Here is a 19,142-nt window from a genome sequence, read left to right as displayed (position 1 = left end):
GCCATCCTTGGTCCAGTCTCCCAGCAGCGTGAGGCATGGGAGCTGCTTGCGGCAGTGCAGCGTCAGACAGCCCTCTCCGGTGGGACACCTTGCGGCGGTGCGCGGCACAGTTCCCCAGCAGCCAGGGAAGCATCGCTCATCCACCAGATGAAGGCTGCAGTGCAAGGAGATGAGGGCCCCTTGGCATGGGTGTGGGCCTTGCCCTGGCTTGGAGGCTTCTAACCCCCAAGAACTAATATCTCTTGGAACAATCAATAGGCATAGCATCTAGCATCCCCAAAAGTTACATGTCCAGTTACAAGAATGACTGCACCTGGGGAATCTAAAGTGGGGGCACCCCTCCAGTCCTGAAAGTTCTCTCACACCAGATAGGTGCTATCTACCAATTAGAGTCCCTCTTACTGTAAGCAACGTTGCCTAGTTACATGGTTAATGAACCATTTTAAGGGAGAACATCTTCAGGACGTTAACCAAAGGTCATATTCTCACTCAGAAAGGGAAATGGTTTTGTTACCTCTTGACCCACTGTAGGATTTTTAAATCAGCTTTAGATTTGACTTTAAATACTAAAATTATTTTATATTTTTTAGAGGGCAGACATGTAACCACCAGCACACTATAGTTCTTGCCTTCTCTGCTCAGTTTTATTTTTTTAATAAACAGATATTTTACTCTTAAGATTGAGATGGAGCGGGTAAGTCATCTGACAGGACGGCACTGCTGTCTCTGGACCCCTCTGCTCCAGCCTCTGGGCCAGCCAGGCCCAGCCTCACAGGGAACCCTGACACCTTACACGCAGCCCAGACGTGGCCGCAGGCACAGGCACCTTCGGATTTCCAATTTATTTTTGCACCAGGGAGAAAGCTTAGCTAATATCAGGCAGCAGCATCACTAAGAATATTGCTGTGCCTAATGTATTAATCTGGTCCCAAAATGACATAACTAAGTAAGGGGGAAACCTTTGAAATGTGGCCAGTGTAGCAGTGTCCTTTGCTACAGTTGGGAAGACCTACAGTTGGGAAAATGGACTGACACCTGTGTCCCCTAACTAGTGTCCTCTGACCAGTGTGTTGTTCTTGGGGAAAAAGCTGTCAGTTTTCCAAACATCTCTTAAAGCAGGTATTTCTATTACTAAATCTCCTGGGGCTGGGAAATGAGGAATCAGGATTGGAAACTTCCTAGTTGATATAGTGGGAAAATATTGCAAGAATGTATCATATAATACTAGAGGCCCGGTGCATAAAAATTTGTGCACTCGGGGGGGTCCTTCATCCCGGCCTGTGCCCTACCGCAGTCTGGGACCCCTTGGGGGATGACCACCTGCTGGCTTAGGCCCGCTCCCCGGGGGATTGGGCCTAAGCTGGCAGTCAGACATCCCTTTGGCAGCCCGGAAGCCCTTAGGGGATGTCCACTTGCAAGTAGGGAGCAGGCCTAAGCTGCAGTCAGAGAGAGTCCCACCACCACCGCTGTACTGGCAGCCATCAGCCTGGCTTGTGGCTGAGCAGAGCTCCCCCTGTGGGAGCGCACTGACCACCAGGGGGCAGCTCCTGCATTGAGCGTCTGCCCCCTGGTGGTCAGTGTGTGTCATAGTGACCAGTCATTCCCAGTCCTTCTGCTGTTAGGGTCAGTTTGCATATTAACCTTTTATATAGGATAGAGGCCTGGTGCATGGGTGGGGGCCGGCTGGTTTGCCCTGAAAGGTATCCCAGATCAGGGTGGGGGTCCCCCTGGGGTGCCTGGCCAGCCTGGGTGAGGGGTTGAGGGCTGTTTTCAGGCTGGCCACACCCCTTTCAGCGTGTGGGTCCCCACTGGGGTGCCTGGCCAGCCTGGGTGAAGGGCTTTGCTCCCTTCTCCACTGCTTCGCTCCGGCCTCAGTAAGCCCTATTCTTGCAGGAATAGGCCTGAGGAAGCCCTATTCTTGCAGGAATCTTCCTGCAACGGGCCTCTAGTAGTATATAATTTTGTACCTAATTGTTTGAATTAAGTAGGATAATGTTGTTATTTTTCAGTTTATTTAAGAATGGTAAAAGTTGTGTTCATTAAGCAAAATGTTTGAGGCTTTTATACACAAACTAGAGGCCTGATGCACGAAATTCATGCAAGGGACTTGGCCCTCGCAGCCCTGGCTGCCTCATGGCCCTGCGGCCCCGCCCCCTGGTTGTTCCAGAAGGTTGTTTTGGAAGGTCGTTCCACCGTCCAGTCTAATTTGCATATTAGCTTTTTATTATCTAGGATATTTTAAAAATATCAGATCATATTTTAGTTTATCTATGTTTTTGAATAATACTTAGGTGGGTACCCAGTATTAGAATTACAGTTATTTTCTTTTAGTATTTTGAAAATATTATTTATTCCACTGTCATCTGGCTTCCATTGTATTGAGATAGCAGTCAATCATCGGTCCTTAGTTAGCGATTGTCTTTTTACTTTTGACTGCTGGTAATATCTTTTTTTTTTTTTTGGTAGTGTTATACGGTTTTTCTGTGTTAGCACTACTTATGTTTTTTTTATTTATCATGCTTAGAATTTGTAGAGCATTTTGAATCTGAGGAATCAGTTTGTGGAAAATTTTAATAATTATTTTCTTAAACATTAACTTTCCCCCATTATTTATATTATTTTTTATGGACATTTAATTAATTGTATATTAGACCTTCTTGTGCTGTGATTATTAATCTTTCTTTTGTACTTTCTTTCCCTGTGCTGGAAATGATGCTATCTTCAGATTTGTCTTTCAATTTATTATGTTTTTGTTGAGCACTAAGTTTCACTTTAAGCTCTCTGTTCCATAATCATATTTTTAATTTCTAGAAATCCGGATTTATTTCCATTTACAGTTAATCCTTGTTTCCATATCCAACCTCTGGAAACTACTGCTGCACTTTCTCTATAATATAGATTTGCCTTTTCTGGACATTTCATTTAAATTGAGTCATATAAGATGTGATCTGCATCTGTCTTCCTTCACTTAGCATTATGTTTTAAGGTTTATGTTGTGACATGTATCAATGTTTCATGCCTATTAATTGCTGATAGTATTCAGTTGAATGACTGTTTCATATTCTGTTTTTCTATTTGCTAGTTGATAGACATTCAGAGTTGTTTCTACTTTTTTATGAATAATACTGCTATGAACATTCTTATGCAAGTCTTTGTATAGGTGCAGGCTTTCATTTATCTTGAATGGATACTTAGGAGAAGAATTGCTGGGTTTAATGGTAATTTTTTTTCTTATGTTCTTACAAAATCAGCAATATGTTTAAAAGAATGCTTACTATATTTTATCCAGAATTTCTAACTATTTTGTAGTAAAAGGATTTTTAGTATATCTGGAGCACAATAATCTTTGAAAGAAAAGTTTAGTTTTGGGGCTTTTACCTACAACTTTCTGAGTTGAAATTTTTGTCATCTATATATATAAAAGGTCAATATGCTAAGTGTCCATCTGACTGGTAGCTGTGATGCACACTGACCACCAGGGGCATACGCTCAACACAGGAGCTGCCGAGCTGCAGTGACTTGGAAGTGGTGGGTTCTCAGGTGACACACCCCAAAACCAGAGGAGGGAGCCCAGTTCCTCGCAGGGCCGCATGATTTCACCTTTGGCCATGGGTTATGTTGTTGCTGGGCCACTGTCAGCCCCTAATCTGGTTTACTGCACACTTGTCTTTGCATTCCACACCCTGTACGATAGCAACTTTGCAGAGTGCCCTTGGGGGATGTCAGAGAGCCTGTTTCAGCCCAATTCCCACATGCCACGCCGAGGAACCCCACTGCCAGAGGGACCCCGCTCACTCTGCAGATGCCTTTCAAGCCATGGTGCCACCCCAGGTGCAGCCAGCTGGAGAGGGACCATGGGAGGTTGGCTCCAGGGCATGCCTGGCCCGTCTCGCCCAGTCCCGCCCCACCGGCCACCTTCTAATTAATTTCCTTTCAATGTGCACGAATTGATGCATCAGGTCACTAGTTTGAAAATAATAACTTGCAAGACAGTGATAATTTATGCATTTCTGTCTTCCCTTCTCTCTCTTTTTCTCATTCTCTGTCTCTCTCTCTGCCTCTCTCTCTCTCTCTCTCTCTCTCTCTCTCTCTCGCTCGTTATTAGAGTTATCAAAGACCTTTAACAGCACAGGAGGAAAACACCAATAGAGTATATGTTGAAAATATTACCCATGGAATGTTTGTTTGTTTGTAGTTTATTTTTTTCTAGGACACGGGAGAGCTGACACTAAGAAACTAATTTCTCTCTGCACTTTTAGCCAAAGAATTAGGTTAAAAGAAATTCATTTTTAATTTTCTCAAATATTCAAATTCAGATTATTTAAATTTTGTTTTTGTTATTGTAATGAGCATAACTTTAAACATTTGTAAGGATGAAATAATTTAATTAAAAATTAATTTCATTTTGAGACTTGGTTTTGACTTGTTATGCTTTCATTAAAAACATAAAAATATCCATACGTACCATTTTTATTTCTCTGTTTGGGATCCCCCTCAAAAAATTAGATCACAACTAGTAAAATGGTTACAGTTGTTATTTACAAACAATATTGCAAAACTAGCAAAGTCTACTGCAGTGGTTCTCAACCTTCTGGCCCTTTAAATACAGTTTCTCATGTTGTGACTCAACCATAAAATTATTTTCGTTGCTACTTCATAATTGTAATGTTGCTACTGTTATGAATCGTAATGTAAATATCTGATATGCAGGATGGTCTTAGACGACCCCTGTGAAAGGGCCATTCGACTGCCAAAGGGGTCGCGACCCATAGGTTGAGAACCGCTGGTCTACTGCCATCCATGAAGAGAATTTTTCTTCCCTCTACCTTTATTTAGGTTATTTAGGGCAATGAGGACAATATTATAATATTGTTAGTTGCTTTGAGGTTTTATATTTGCAGATCAATTTAATGATCATGCGCATAAGCTATTTCATAAATTTCATGTGTCTTTGGTAAATGGAAGTGAGCACAGGTGTTTTTGATTAGCTGTCACCTATGAGAACTTCGTGATTCAAGACCTTGGGTTAATTCTACCAAGCAGATGATGTTACTTCACTAGCAACTGCTTTAATATAATTTATTGTGCTATGTTTCTCTTTTCCTTTACAACGAAATCATTTTTTAAAAATCCTTCTATATGGATATTGTTTTGTTCATGGAAAATTTCAGGAACATAATGTTGATTTAAATGCTTTTAACCAATCACTTATCTTTAATGCACTGAATCATTGTGGAGATGCTGAGAGCAACTTAAGGTTCTGGTATATGATACTCTCTAGTGAGATTTTATTGTCTTGAGACTCTGGCCTTTCTGTCTTAATAGAAAGTTGAAGATAGAGTTTCAACTCATTGTATGGATTACATTAGTGTAGGATGTTATGTAATTTACTTTTCCATCAAGTATATGTATTAACTTTTAGCAGTAATCAGATCCCATTGTCATTTCTAAAATATTGTTACTGTGCTTCTGAGTGTGCCATGTATCAAAGAAACTTGATGTTTCTTGGTAGACTTCCTGAACAACCAACCAAACAAAAAGGTGACTGTCATATTAATGGGAGTAGGATTAGTGCTCCTGAAAGGAACCTGTTCTCATATCCTGCCCACATACTGCCCAATACAAAGTTTAACCACTTCTTTCCCTTTTATCCTAGCCAGGTGAAGCCTCAGCAGTAGGTATGCAAGAAGCTTCTGGTTAGACAGCCTCATTTTCAAGGTTGCCAGGGTGATGTTGTAGTTGTTGTTATTCCCATCTAAACTCACAAAAATAATAAAGCAGCTTTCATTTATAGAGCAGGCCAGATCCTTACTTAAAGGAAGGGGAGGGGCATTATCCCTATTTTACAGATAAGAATATTGAGACCCAGGAAAGTCCTGTGATTTGCCCAAGGCTATTCAGCTGGAATGCACATTTAAAATACCTGTTTCTAAACTCATTCACATAACTTCTATCCTGACTTTTTTGGTTTGGAGGATTTCCTGGTTTCTGCCCACCTTGTCTTACCTTTTGTTAGCTCCTCCCTACTTATTCTAAATTGGTGCCCCATTTTAACTAGTTTATTTCCCTTGACTGTGGTATATGAATGCATCACCACTTCAGAATGTTGACTGGTTTGTGCACACGCACCAAAGAGCAAGAATATTCACTTATCCATTTATTTAATCAACCAACAAGTGTTTGAGTATCTATGATGTATAAAGTACTCTACAAGATATTTAAGGAAGAATGAATATTTGAGGCAGACCTGCCTTCTTTTACCTATGTCCTCCTTAAGAGGCCTGAGGGAAGAATAAAAAAAAAAATACTAAAGGAGGTGGAAGTAGTTGATTTCAGGAGGTAGGTTTTGGAAATAGCACTGCTGGTTGTAATATTTAACTTTAAAGTAAACAATATACATGTGTTATTCTAATAAAAGTAAAACAAGAGTAAACATTTCAAAAAGAAAAGCATTCTAAGTTGTGGTAGAACAATAGGGATTAGGTCATGGTTGCAAGAAAGTGCTAAATGTTTCAGAAATATAAGAGTTTTGTTTTATTTCAATCAATATATCTTTATTAAAGACTTAGTTCATGTCTGTCACTGTACTAGATACTAGAGGCACAAAGGTGAAATACCAAGGTTCTTATCTTTATTCTACTCACTGTCAAACTGATATTGGGTGGGGCGATAGATCTGTATGTACAATATAATGTGATGAGTGGGGTATATGATGATATCCACATACCAGATGCCTGGTGAGTATAGAAGAGGCCACCCTGAGTCACCAAGGTATCACCGAAGGAAAGGTGAGATCACCGGCAGACAAGGAGGGAGACAGGGGCAGCAGAGCTATGAGCAAGCTTGGCAAGATTGAAAAGGGCAAGCCATGTGCCTGCACTGGAGTATTCTCAGAGATGAGAATGGAAAGGTAATTTGGAGTGAGATGTTGGCAAACTTTAACTCTAAAGAATGTGGACTTCATTGCTATAAATATTGGGAATTATTGGAGGTGTTTGAGGAGAAAAGCGACAGAATCAAATTTATCTTCCAAAACAGAACTCGAAACAGTGGTGTGGAGGATGAGTTGTACTGAGATCAGTGAAGAGACCAATAAAAGGGAGATATCAGAGAAGCTTAGGAAAGGGAGAACAAGTCTCTGGTTTCTTGAGGTTTTTGCTTTTCAGTTTCTGACTTCAAATTTTTTATATGTATATCTATTTATACTGAACTCTGGTGTTCCAGTGACAGCTTATCCAGCATTTATATTTATATATTAGAACTAATTCTGAATATATATATAGTAAATATATATTCTAAAATTAAAGTTCTTTAAATGTTTTCTCTGCAGATTGTAATCTTAAAATGCAAAAATGTTTCAGGTGGCCATATAACATGCTAAATATCTACTATAATATCACATGCACATTTATGATTCATGAAACTGTTTGCTAATGGAATTCTTAATCAAGTTCAACCCCTCTTGTTTGAGTTGAAGAGACTATTTCTTATATTTTGGCACTTTCCTGAATATAAAATCTTTTGTTTTATCCTCACCCAAGGATATGTTTATTTATTTTTAGAGAAAGAGGAAGGTAGAAAAAGAGAAAGAAACAGCAATGTAAACATCAGTTGGTTGCTTCACTTGGCGTACAGAACGATGCTCCAACCACCTGAGCCACCCAGCCAGGGCTCAGAAATCTTTGATTCTCTATCTCAACCAGCACTGTCCAATAGAAAGCCATAAATGTGAGCTACATATTGCAGTTTAAATTTTTCTAGTGTCATACTGAAGAGAAAACAAGTGAAATTTATTTTGGAATATTTTAATACAAATATTTCTAAAATATATGCAAAATATAATTATTTCAGCATATAATCAATTAAAAACATCACTACTGAGATATTTTACATTCTTTTTTTTAATACTGTCTTTGAAAGCTTGAGTGTGTTTTGAATGTCAGCACATCTCAACTTGGACTATTTCACATTTGAAGTGCTCAGTAGCTATGTGTGGCTAGTGGCTACTGCATGGGAGAGTGCAACTCTGGATTAACTGTCTTTAGTGTAAAATTATATTTCATGGTTCATTCTAAATTTAGTGAAATAGGAGAAAAGAGATGTCAATGTGACTTCTGTTTTCCTTTTTTTGTGGCAAAGATGCAAACAGTCACTGAATGTGGATTTTATTCTTATTTTTTCTTTTTTTTGGCTTGGTGACTCAGGGTGTGACTTCATCCATCTAGTTAATAGGCATTATGTTTACCTTTTTTTTCATCTTTCTGAGGCTTTTTTATTTTTCATAATATCATCCTTTTGTTTTTAGTTGAAATGTTATTTATAAATAAAGCAAACTGTTTATCTGACATCTCAGAAGACAGGAACAGAACAGACAGAAATAAAAAAGGAAACCATGTCCTTTCTAACTCCTTGCCCTCTTGTAATGAAACCTGTATTGTTGGGTATGATAATGAATCTTGAAATTGTTTTCAAGATCTCATCTCCTTAATGCTCTTGGGTAATGAATAGCAAGGAGCACTGTTCTCTCATTAGGATGCCTGCAGGGGTCACAGGCGCCTGTGTGGAGTGGATCCCCTGTAGAGGACACACACCTGATTTCCAGGCTGTGCTTCAGATGAACCCCTGCAAATGATGAAGCATTAGTAGAATACCAGCGTTCAGCATTTCAGCAGTAAGTTGGGAGGGGGCAGAGACTAGCTCTGAGTATTTTGTTAGCAATTTAACGTACCTGGCTCCAGAAGTCTTCACATTATAACCCCTCTATATTCTATATTACTTTTGTTGTACTGTTAAGGAAATATGCTCAGAGTATTTGCAAATGTTGTCTAAGGTACAAAATAATGGAAGAGACAGGATTTAAACCCAGATCTCTCTGGCCTACATCTGGTACCCTTTCCACTAAGATGCTTAGACAGGATCTTTGCTCCTTGAACACTCTGTGCTGTGAGGAGAGCGGTGTGAAAGAGCCAGGAGACAGTATCTAGCCCCTGCCCCACCACTGATTGGGTGTATGTACATGTGGAAATTCTTTATCTTCCTTCTAATGTTTTCTATATCTACATCTGGCTTGGGCAGTGTGCTAGGCACTTTTCTGGGAGAGGCACCACGGTGAAGTGTAATTCTTTCTGTCCTCCTACGTCATCATCTACTTGAAGGTGGAGGCTTTAATGCTTTGGAGTCAAATTCAGAGCCCAGTCTTGATTCTTAGCATCTGTGTGAAGACAGGCAGTTTAGTCTCCCTGAGTCTCAATTTCTTCATCCATGTATCTGACTGTTCCAAAGATTCAATGAGAAAATGGGTAGATAGCATTTGTTCTTTCTTCTCCCATCAGAAAAAAAAAAATGTGTTTCATTCATAAAACACTTACTCGTATGTAAGAGTTAAGTTCTTAGTGTCAGAGGGATTTGGAGCAGGAAAAGGATAATTGAGTGTGCTCAAGAAAGATTTCAGAGAGGACTAAGATTTCGGCCTAGTGTGGGCAGGATTTGGAGAGAAAAGCTGGGCAATACAATGAGCAGTATTGTATAAAAAAAGGTGAAAATCAGGCATGAGATATATAAGACATTCAGAATTTGCAGTGATTTATGAGCATTTCATTATGGTTCAAGTTGTTGAGTTTGTGGTCATAAGTGAACCATAAAATTAAGTGTCTTCTGCTGCTGCTTTTGTGGTGGGCTGTCTCCTCCACTTGGCTCTCCCACTGTCCTGCTCCAGCCGCCGCCCCAAGTTTTTGACTCCTTTAATGTCGGCATTTTTCCCAGTCTGTGTTTTTTCATTCCCTATGTTCCATGTCCAGAACTTTCACCTTCTTTTAGAAGAGCCGTTTTATGCCTTTTATTAGGTTTCACAGAACCAATTTAAATACGCGTTGATTTAATACTATTTACTTATTTAATTTATTTAATGTTATTTATTTTATTTGATAATATTATTAAATTAAACTTTAAATAAGACCAGACTACTTGGATTTCTTACTGCACATCTCATCATTTTTCAAAAATAACTTTTTAAAGATCTTGAATAATTATAAAAGCTCTCAGAAATTTGAGTTTATTAGGCTTTTGGTTACATTGATACACATATATTCAAACTCTTATGGGACATATGATATTTTTTCCTTTAAAGTAAAGGAAATTTTATAGTCTCTAAAATAAGGCCTACTGGAATAATGAGGAATATATTCTTGTTTTTTGGTTCTTTTGTTTCATCTGATAAAGATAGTTTAAATATTCTATACTGAAGAGTTCATTTAGTTGCTCTAAAAGGAAGCTAAGTCATATACAAAATTATTTCTAAACCCTCAAAGGAGAATGTATTTTAAATAAATCAGGTTAAATAGAAAATAATTGGTCTTGCACAGTATTGAAGAAGGCCAAAAAAAAAAACACAGGAAAGATTCATGGACACAGACAGCAGTATGGTGATCGCTAGAGGGAAAAGGGGAGATGGAAGAGGGTAAAGGGGGAATAAGTGGTGATGGAAGGGGACTTGACTTGGGTGGTGAACACACAGTACAATATACATATGATGTCTTGTAGAATTGTATATGTAAAACCTCTATAAATTTATTAACCAGCTAGGGGCCTGGTGCACAAAATTCGTGCATGGGTAGGGTCCCTAGGCCTGGCTGGTGATCAAGGCCAATTGGGGCTTTCCTTCCCCTGGCTGCTGGCTGCCGGTCGGGGCCTTCCTTTGTTCTGTGCTGCCCCCTGGTGGTCAGCGCACATCATAGTGAGCGGTCGAACTCCAGGTCAGTCAAACTCCCGAGGGGACAATTTGCATATTAGCCTTTTATTATATAGGATGTCTACCCATAAATTTCATTAAAAAATAACTTCTATATTATATTGTGTTATATATATTTTTATTGTAAAATATGTATTAATATATAAAAATTCAGAAATAGTGTAATGCTTCAGGTGATATAATATAAAATAGTCTAATACCATTTTAATTCATTTTCTGCTTAAAAAAACATTTAAGTAAAACATACATAGAGAAAACTACACATGTATCAGTGAATCTTCAGAAACTGAATACCCCCTCTAACCAGCATCCAGTTAGAGAAACAGCATTTCCAGTGCCCACAGGTCTCACCTCATGAAACTTTCCCATCCTTATCTTCACCCAAGAGCAGTCAGTGTTGTTACTTCTAACATATAGATTAATTTTGCCTCCTTGTCCTCTTAAAATTTTTTTTCTTTAAGCATATGGAACATTATGAAAATATCTAAATAAGTCTTATAGTATGCTTATTGTCTTTTATGTTTAATATTTTAATTATGTAATTTTAACAGTCTTTAGTCTGATGATAAACTATATTTAAATTCATTGTTTGTAGCCTCAAAGAGTGGAAGGCTAATAGACACACACACACATACACACACACAGATTTTGTCCTACCACAAATTCTTTTGATGTCAAGCAGTATAATTTAAAAGAATTTTTTTTCATTGAATATTTTTAACATTTGGGATTATTTGGCATAAAAGTGAGGATTTTCTTTTTTTAAAAAAATTTTGATACCATGTCACTAGTTTTTATTGGCAATCATTTTGCACCCTCCTAGGGCAGATGGATGAAACAATCCAGCTTTATGAATCAGTGCTATCCTGTCTCTTCCAAGCCTTCTTGGTAAATCAGACATAATTTTTACCTTTAAAATTTATTTTAAAATAAGTCAAATTAACTAGAATGATAATTTCTGTATGATTTTAACGTAATTTTGAACACCTCCACTAGCTAATTCTCACCTTCCAACCCCTGCATCACAGCCACCACTGGAACACTGAAGGGAATATGTATTCTTGAGCTGAAGGGTGTTAGTCTAACATGAGCTTGACCTGTCAGGATGGGCTCTATTCAGAAATTGGTTGGCTATGGCATTATCAGATAGAAATTTCAATTTCTCACCACATTATGTTTTGGCATTTCCATGACTTAAATATTTAAGATAGCAACATAATACAAAGAAGCATGATTCGAAGAAAGATTCCTAAAGAAAAATAACATGTACCCTTTCTTAAGCATATATTAAACGAAGATACTACATGTTGAAATGAACATCCTAGGGAAAAATACATTAGATTAACTAGTTTAAGGAAAATATGAGACATTTTTTCTATATGCTGGTGGTGTTGGCTTTAGAAGAATGAAAAGCATCTGTCTGGACCAGTGGTTGGCAAACTGCGGCTCACGAGCCACATGCGGCTCTTTGGCCCCTTGAGTGTGGCTCTTCCACAAAATACCGACTTCTGCGCATGGGCCACGAAGTTTCAATCGCACTGTACGTGCGCGCCTGCACGTGGTATTTTGTTTAGAACATATTTGCAAATGGGGTGGGGGGGGAGGGCGGACGGGGGTTATTAAATCCCTGCATCTCTAAATTCTTATCTGATGATATGTTTTAATAGAGTCAGATTCCACATCAGAAATACACATGGATTAAGAATGATTACCATGCTTGTCTAAGAAAAACTGTTTTTTTCCAGGCCAGCTTATAAAAACATCAGGACATAGGAAAAAAAAATTTAGGAATGAAAATAGTATAAGACATACGCCTTGAAAAAGAAAACAAAACCCTAATTATGCAAAGGTGGAAAAGGGCTTGATGAGTTCCTCACCCCCTGCCCACCACACCCCCACCCCCGCTCCCAACGCCATGCCATGCCATGCTCTTTGGCATTTCTTTTAAAAGAATCCAGTCAGGCTCTAACTGGTTTGGCTCAGTGGATAGATCATCGGCCGGACTGAAAGGTCCCAGATCTGATTCCAGCCAAGGGCATGTACCTTGGTTGCGGGCACATCCCCAGTAGGGAGTGTGCAAGAGGCAGCTGATCGATGTTTCTCTCTCATCAATGCTTCTAACTCTCTATCTCTCTCCCTTTCTCTCTGTAAAAAAATCAATAAAATATATATTAAAAAAAAAAGAAAAAAAAAAGAATCCAGTCAGTGTGCCTATTAGGGTAGGGGGAGTAGTAGTGGTACATATGAAACAAGTTTGCCTATGCGTTAATTACTGAAGTTAGGTGATAGATACATGGAAGTTCATTATATGTACTATTTCTTTTTCTACTTTTGTGTATGTTGTAAATCTTCCATGGTAAAAAAAAAAAAAAGCTTTAAAACCAAATCACATGTAGAACTGATGTAAGTTCTTCCTGTTTCAATGGCATAAGCGCCATCAGTTATCCTTTTCATAGGACAAAGAGGAACATCTGCTTAGTAATGCAAGATTTTAACACTACAAATTATGATGGATATGGGAAGAGGCCTAGTCTTATTTACATGCCTTTCTCAAGGCCAGCAGTTTTTGGATTCTAGTTCCAGTTTCAAGGAGACAGAGCATTCTTATCTGATGAGGGATAATAGAAAATTTCACTTTTCTCTGTATTTAATACTATACTTTTCAGGTTAGTGCAGGATATTCATTATGTTATGCTTTCACATAGAAAGTTCCTTCCTTCCTGGTCTGACTGAATTTATTGATCATTTGATTTATAGTATAAAGAAAGGTGATTTATACCTACTTCTTCCTAGTTCTTATCTGTCATGAGGAAAATCCCAGAATTACATGGTCATATACCTGCCCCAATTTTATATCTTTAAAAGTCATTGTGTGTGTGTGTGATTTTTATCTCTATATTTTTAGATTCAAACAGGTGAAATCATATTTCATCACTCCTTTCATTTACTTTGAAAGAAATTCTGACTTAGGCAGTTAGTTTTTTATTTCATTAAATCAGTGGAGTATTATTTTTAAAGTATGTTTTATATAGGGTACTCCTGAAAATAAACTATGTTGACTCCTCATTTTGCAAGCTGATGAAAGAAGATAGTAAAATAGCAGCTAAACAATGCATGATTGTTTTTCTCTCAGTATACATAGTATCTAAATACCACAAACAGAAAGAGGTGAAATAGCAAGAGGATCTTAGATCAGAAAGAGTGGCCTTCAGGTTATTTCTGTGGGAGAGGGTGAAAGTTAGTTACATTGTATTCCAAGGTTAGTCACCTTGGAATTTAATTTTTTAATCTTACCTATAATTTGGCTTAATCAGTAGTTAGGATAAATGCTCTCAGTTATGTTTGTGTCTTCACTCAGAGCTATAACTTATACAGAGTAAGACTCAGATAGCACCCACTGGTAATGACAATGGCATATGTTCTTTGCATGGAAGCACAGAAATTACATCCAATAAACTGCTCAGCAGGAAAGCATCGAACTAGGGCCCACGCTAAATAATTCTTAGAATTACTTGGGCTTGGGCATGCTTTATAAAACACCAGTGGCCGGTCCCACCCAAGACCAGTGAAACCAGAGATTGGGGCTCAGCAGTGATTCTAAAGATCAGATTGAGATGAGCACATCCAACCCGGGTTCCGTTTTCAGATATTCTGAGTAGCTTGGGGGTTTGAAGGGAGAGTACAAATACCATCCCTGTAGTAGGGTGAGGGGTAATGGTATAGAGGTGATGGGCAGAGCTCTATAGGTTTTTTGCTAATGTTATTTAGTGTTTCTCTGATGAGTTTAATAATTCCTCTTTAAATCAAAATGATATAGATTTAAACATATATTATATATTATATGTTATATATTATATGTTATATATTATACATTATACATTATACATTGTGTGTGTGTATGTGTGTGTGTGTAAAGTTTCTTCTGTGTGACTGGCATTTGCTTTCCATGGCACTTCCCAGGCCTACCAACCATGAAGCTTCAGCCTTGCTCCTTACACTCAGCCCTGTATACTCCTGTCTCTGCTTTTATAAGGACCATTTACGTGCACCCCCTGATCACACTGCCCACACTGTTAGATGTGTGGTTATGCTAGTTACACCAGAGGCTTTTAGGAAACAAGACAGACCTCAGGAGCTGGAAAGAAAAGCTGGCATCCTTTGAGTTTCTGGCTTCCAGTTATCTACAGTTGGGTACATTTCAGTTCTTCTTCAGGAAGTCTTACTTTCACATGCCTATTAATATCACTGGTTATAATCCTTTGTTATTAAGTCAAGCTTGAAGTATAAAATTGGGCCTCTTCAAATATAAACAGAAGGTTAGCCAGTCAGCCTCAGATTTGGTCCTGGCCTCATTCAGATAGTTAGTGTCCATTACAAGGATAAAATTAGATTGTTATTAAGATGCTACACCACCTCAGAAATCCTGACTCAGACAAATAAATCCCAGCAGACCCGAAGAAGATGCATGTGCAATGCCTGAGACAGGTTCCCTGCAGAGAAGGGCCTTGTCTCTCATGTTTATGTTTTTGTCCTCCCCTGCTTAGCTGCTTGTCAAGCATGACTTGCATTATCAATGTTTCTTATCCTTATATAATAAGAGAGGAATATGCTAATTAGCCTGGGTATGCTAATTAGTCACGACCAGTATACAAATTGACCATCACTCTAACACATAAGATGGCCGCCCCATGTAGCCACAAGATGAGCTACAGGGGAGGGCAGTTGTGGGCAATCAGGCCAGCAGGGGAGGGCAATTACGAGTCACCAGGCCTGCAGGGGAGGGCAGTTGGGGGGGAGAGATCAGGTCTGCATGAGAGGGCAGTTGTGGGGGACCAGGCCTGCAGGGGAGGGCAGTTGGGGGGGGACCAGGTCTGCATGAGAGGGCAGTTGGGAGGACCAGGCCAGCAGGGGATGGCAGCTGGGGGGGGGGGGGAGGGGACCAGGCCGGCAGGAGAGGGCAGTTAGGGGCAATTGGGCCAGCAGGGGAACAGTTAAGCATTGATCAGACTAGCAGGCAGGCGGTTAGGAGCAATCAGGCAGGCAGCCAGGCAAGCGTTTGGGAGCCAGCAGTCCTGGATTTTGAGAGGGATCCCAGATTGGAGAGGGTGCAGGCTTGGCTGAGGGACACACACACACACACCCTCATGCATGAATTTCGTACACTGGGTCTCTAATATTAAATAATTCTCAATATTGGGAGCTAATATTTATTGAGCAGTTGTTATGTGTCAGGCCTCTTTTAAGGGTTTCCGTATTTATTAACTTAATCAATTTTCACAACAACCCTACTAGGAAGGTTCTATTATTATTATTATTTCCATATTACGTCTGAGAAAACTGAGATACAAATAAATTATATAACCTGCCCCAGGTTATGCCGTTTTTAAGTGATGGAGCTAGACTTCAAATTTCCAGAGACTGACTGCATTGCTTACACCATTCATCATTACTCACCTAATAATACATGATGAACATCTTGGTCCCACACCAAGTACAGAACTCTAATTAAACACACCATTCGCCCCAAACACCAATCTGAGAATGAGCAGATCCATTGAAACCAAAGGCACATCCTCCTGCACCCCCTCATGCCTTTCCTCTCTGGGCAATAGTCCCCGTTCTGTCTGCCCATTCTGCAGGGAGCAGAGTGGGGGGGGAGGGGGGGCATGGAGGGGGCTGGGTGGAGCCTCAGAGAAGGATGCCAGCAGAGAGCAACAACCTCCACCACAAGTAAAGAAAAGATCTTTCCCTTGAAAGGTTTATCCCTGGAGTAGGTTACGCAGTTTGTTTCCTGGGATCAGTCTTGAGATCCACACTCCTCCTCCTGGAGAGAAATGAAGAGTGGTTAGAGGAGGAACGGAAAGGAAACTCAAAGCTTCCTCCTGGAGCCCATGCTGGCGGTTCTTTTAGATATCCACCAGAAGTTCCAATGGGAGGACCTGATGGAAAAATTAATTTAGTGAGTCACAGTGTGGCCTCATTTTTTATCTAGAAATATTACAAACTCCATTAAATACACTCCTATTTAGATGTTCCGATGACAACACCCCCACGGGCAAATATACATGATGAGGTTAACTAGCCATTTGGGAATACCCTCTTCATTATCAGTTGTAATCAAGGGTAAACTTCTTTGCACAAAATTATTACTTTGCCAAATTTTGTTGCTATTGAAGAGAAAATGTAGCTTGGGGTTAAATTCCAGGTAGGCAGTTATCTATATTAAGCTAATCAAAAATATCAGATCATCATGCTGTTTTTCACTTTTACATTTAATTAATGGAGCAAAAAATTCAAATGTAGTGCATATCTAGATGAGTAATTTTATTCTTTTAATCCATTGAAGCAAAATTTTCACATTTAAGAACTGAACATCTCAAATTGGTCTATTATCATTAGTACTGGTTATTTGTGTATTTTATGATTTGTTCACATGTAATAAAAGATCTGTAATTTAAATGCATTGTTCTACTTATATAAAAGTATTTTTTGGTGCACTGTAAGAATACTACTTCTGCCGAAACCGGTTTGGCTCAGTGGATAGAGCGTCGGCCTGCGGACTGAAAGGTCCCAGGTTCGATTCCGGTCAAGGGCATGTACCTGGGTTGCGGGCACATCCCCGGTGGGGGATGTGCAGGAGGCGGCTGGTCGATGTTTCTCTCTCATCGATGTTTCTGACTCTCTATCTCTCTCTCTTCCTCTCTGTAAAAAATCAATAAAATATATTTAAAAAAAAGAATACTACTTCTAACACTAAACTACTTTTTAAAAGGACTATTTGTAGAAGCCTATATATTCAATTCATATCATTTTTTTAGTGTTGTAAAGGTGCTGATTTTTTTTTTACAAAAGCATCAGCACCCTTTATGACATATTCAAGAGAAAATGATTGAGCAATTTTTTAAATTGGAAAAGTGTTTGACCAGTAAGCTCTCAAATTAATCTTTTTCTGCAGTAGAAAAAAGTGATAATGAGTTGAAAGGTGATAGCTTGCCAGACTCCTGGATATACGCTTACTTGGTTTCAGACTAATCACATAATTCAGGATAATGTAGCTGTATTATATACAGCATATATTATGAAGAACATTTCTGAATTTTTTGTCATTTGATCTTTTAAAGTTATGTTTCTTTTTTTAAAAAAAAAAGGCAATATTAAGTTGGCCCTGTGCACAAAAGAAACCTGGTAATATTTTATTTGTATTGGTGATTTTAAATTATTATTAGCAGCCTGGCCAGCATGGCTCAGTGGTTGAGCATCGACCTATGAACCATGAGGCCATGGTTCGATTCCCAGTAAGGGCACATGCCCAGGTTGCAGGCTTGGTCCCCAGTGTGGGGCCTGCAGGAGGCAGCTGATCAATGAGTCTCTCTCATCATTGATGTTTCTATTCTCTCTCTCCCTCTCCCTTTTTCTCTGAAATCAATAAAAACATATTTTAAAAATTTATCATTAGTAGATTTTTGTTTTTAAACATATATAACAAAAATATAAATGCAACAATAATCTTTTAGTTAAATAATTCTCTTAGCTATCAGCATCAATTCAATTTCACCTAATACATCCAGGATAAATTAAACACTATCAAAGTACCATATTGTCTTTGATTAAAAATAAAAGGTATAAATTTATTCATTGTTTAGCCTGAGCAGAGCCTCTCATTTGTTCCTAAGGACATTTAAAACAAATTCTCCAGTTTTCTCATAACCAGCCATGGTCGTCACAGAGTGTCTATTTGACATGTGCTAGAATACGCTAAATTACTTGGCTTTGGATATCTTTATTGTAGACATTACACATGATGTTTTATTGTAGACATCAAGCAATAAAGATGTTGCCCACTGCAGACAGGCTTGATTGCTGGACAGACAATATGCAGAGAGTCTGAGCAGGCATCAGGCCAAGCCACTACTGCTGTCTTATTCAGTGTGTGTCTTGAGCTACTATCTTTACATGAGTTATTTTTCTCACTTGAATAAACATGCAGCATTTCGGAAGGAAGACATGAGAGAACTTAGACAAAGTTCTGGCTTATGATATATTCCATTCAGTAATTAAATGTTGTTATTCTTTTAAAATAAAACTGTAATTTTTTCAGGATAGGTTTTAGCACCTGGGGAAGAAAAATTTACTTACCTATCTGACCATTATGAATCTGAATATTTAGAAAAGTTGAGTGTTTGTTAAAACATTAAGCAATAGCAGATAAGAGTAGCTTACCTGGTTTTTAGCGTCTGCATATCACTTAGAAAATATATTTTCTCTTAATGACACTTAAAAAAATAACCAAGGACTGTACAGACAAAATATTTAACATGTATGACTGTACTATATTTTATTCCCAATCCTGTGTTTCCCTGTCCCTTCTCAAAGGAGCAGATCATCTCCAGCCATT

At 38.7% G+C, this 19,142-nt stretch overlaps 1 protein-coding gene across 4 annotated transcripts in view; it reads left to right on the top strand.

Annotated features, from left to right (window-relative positions):
• FBXL17 (F-box and leucine rich repeat protein 17) overlaps positions 1 to 19,142 on the top strand; it is a 451,458-nt gene that overhangs the window by 306,317 nt on the left and 125,999 nt on the right. The window lies entirely within an intron of this gene.

This window comes from Myotis myotis, unplaced genomic scaffold (assembly GCF_014108235.1).
Source record: "Myotis myotis isolate mMyoMyo1 unplaced genomic scaffold, mMyoMyo1.p scaffold_m19_p_5, whole genome shotgun sequence".
In the NCBI taxonomy this organism is placed as follows: Eukaryota; Metazoa; Chordata; class Mammalia; order Chiroptera; family Vespertilionidae; genus Myotis; species Myotis myotis.
This window is presented reverse-complemented; position numbering and strand designations above follow the sequence as displayed.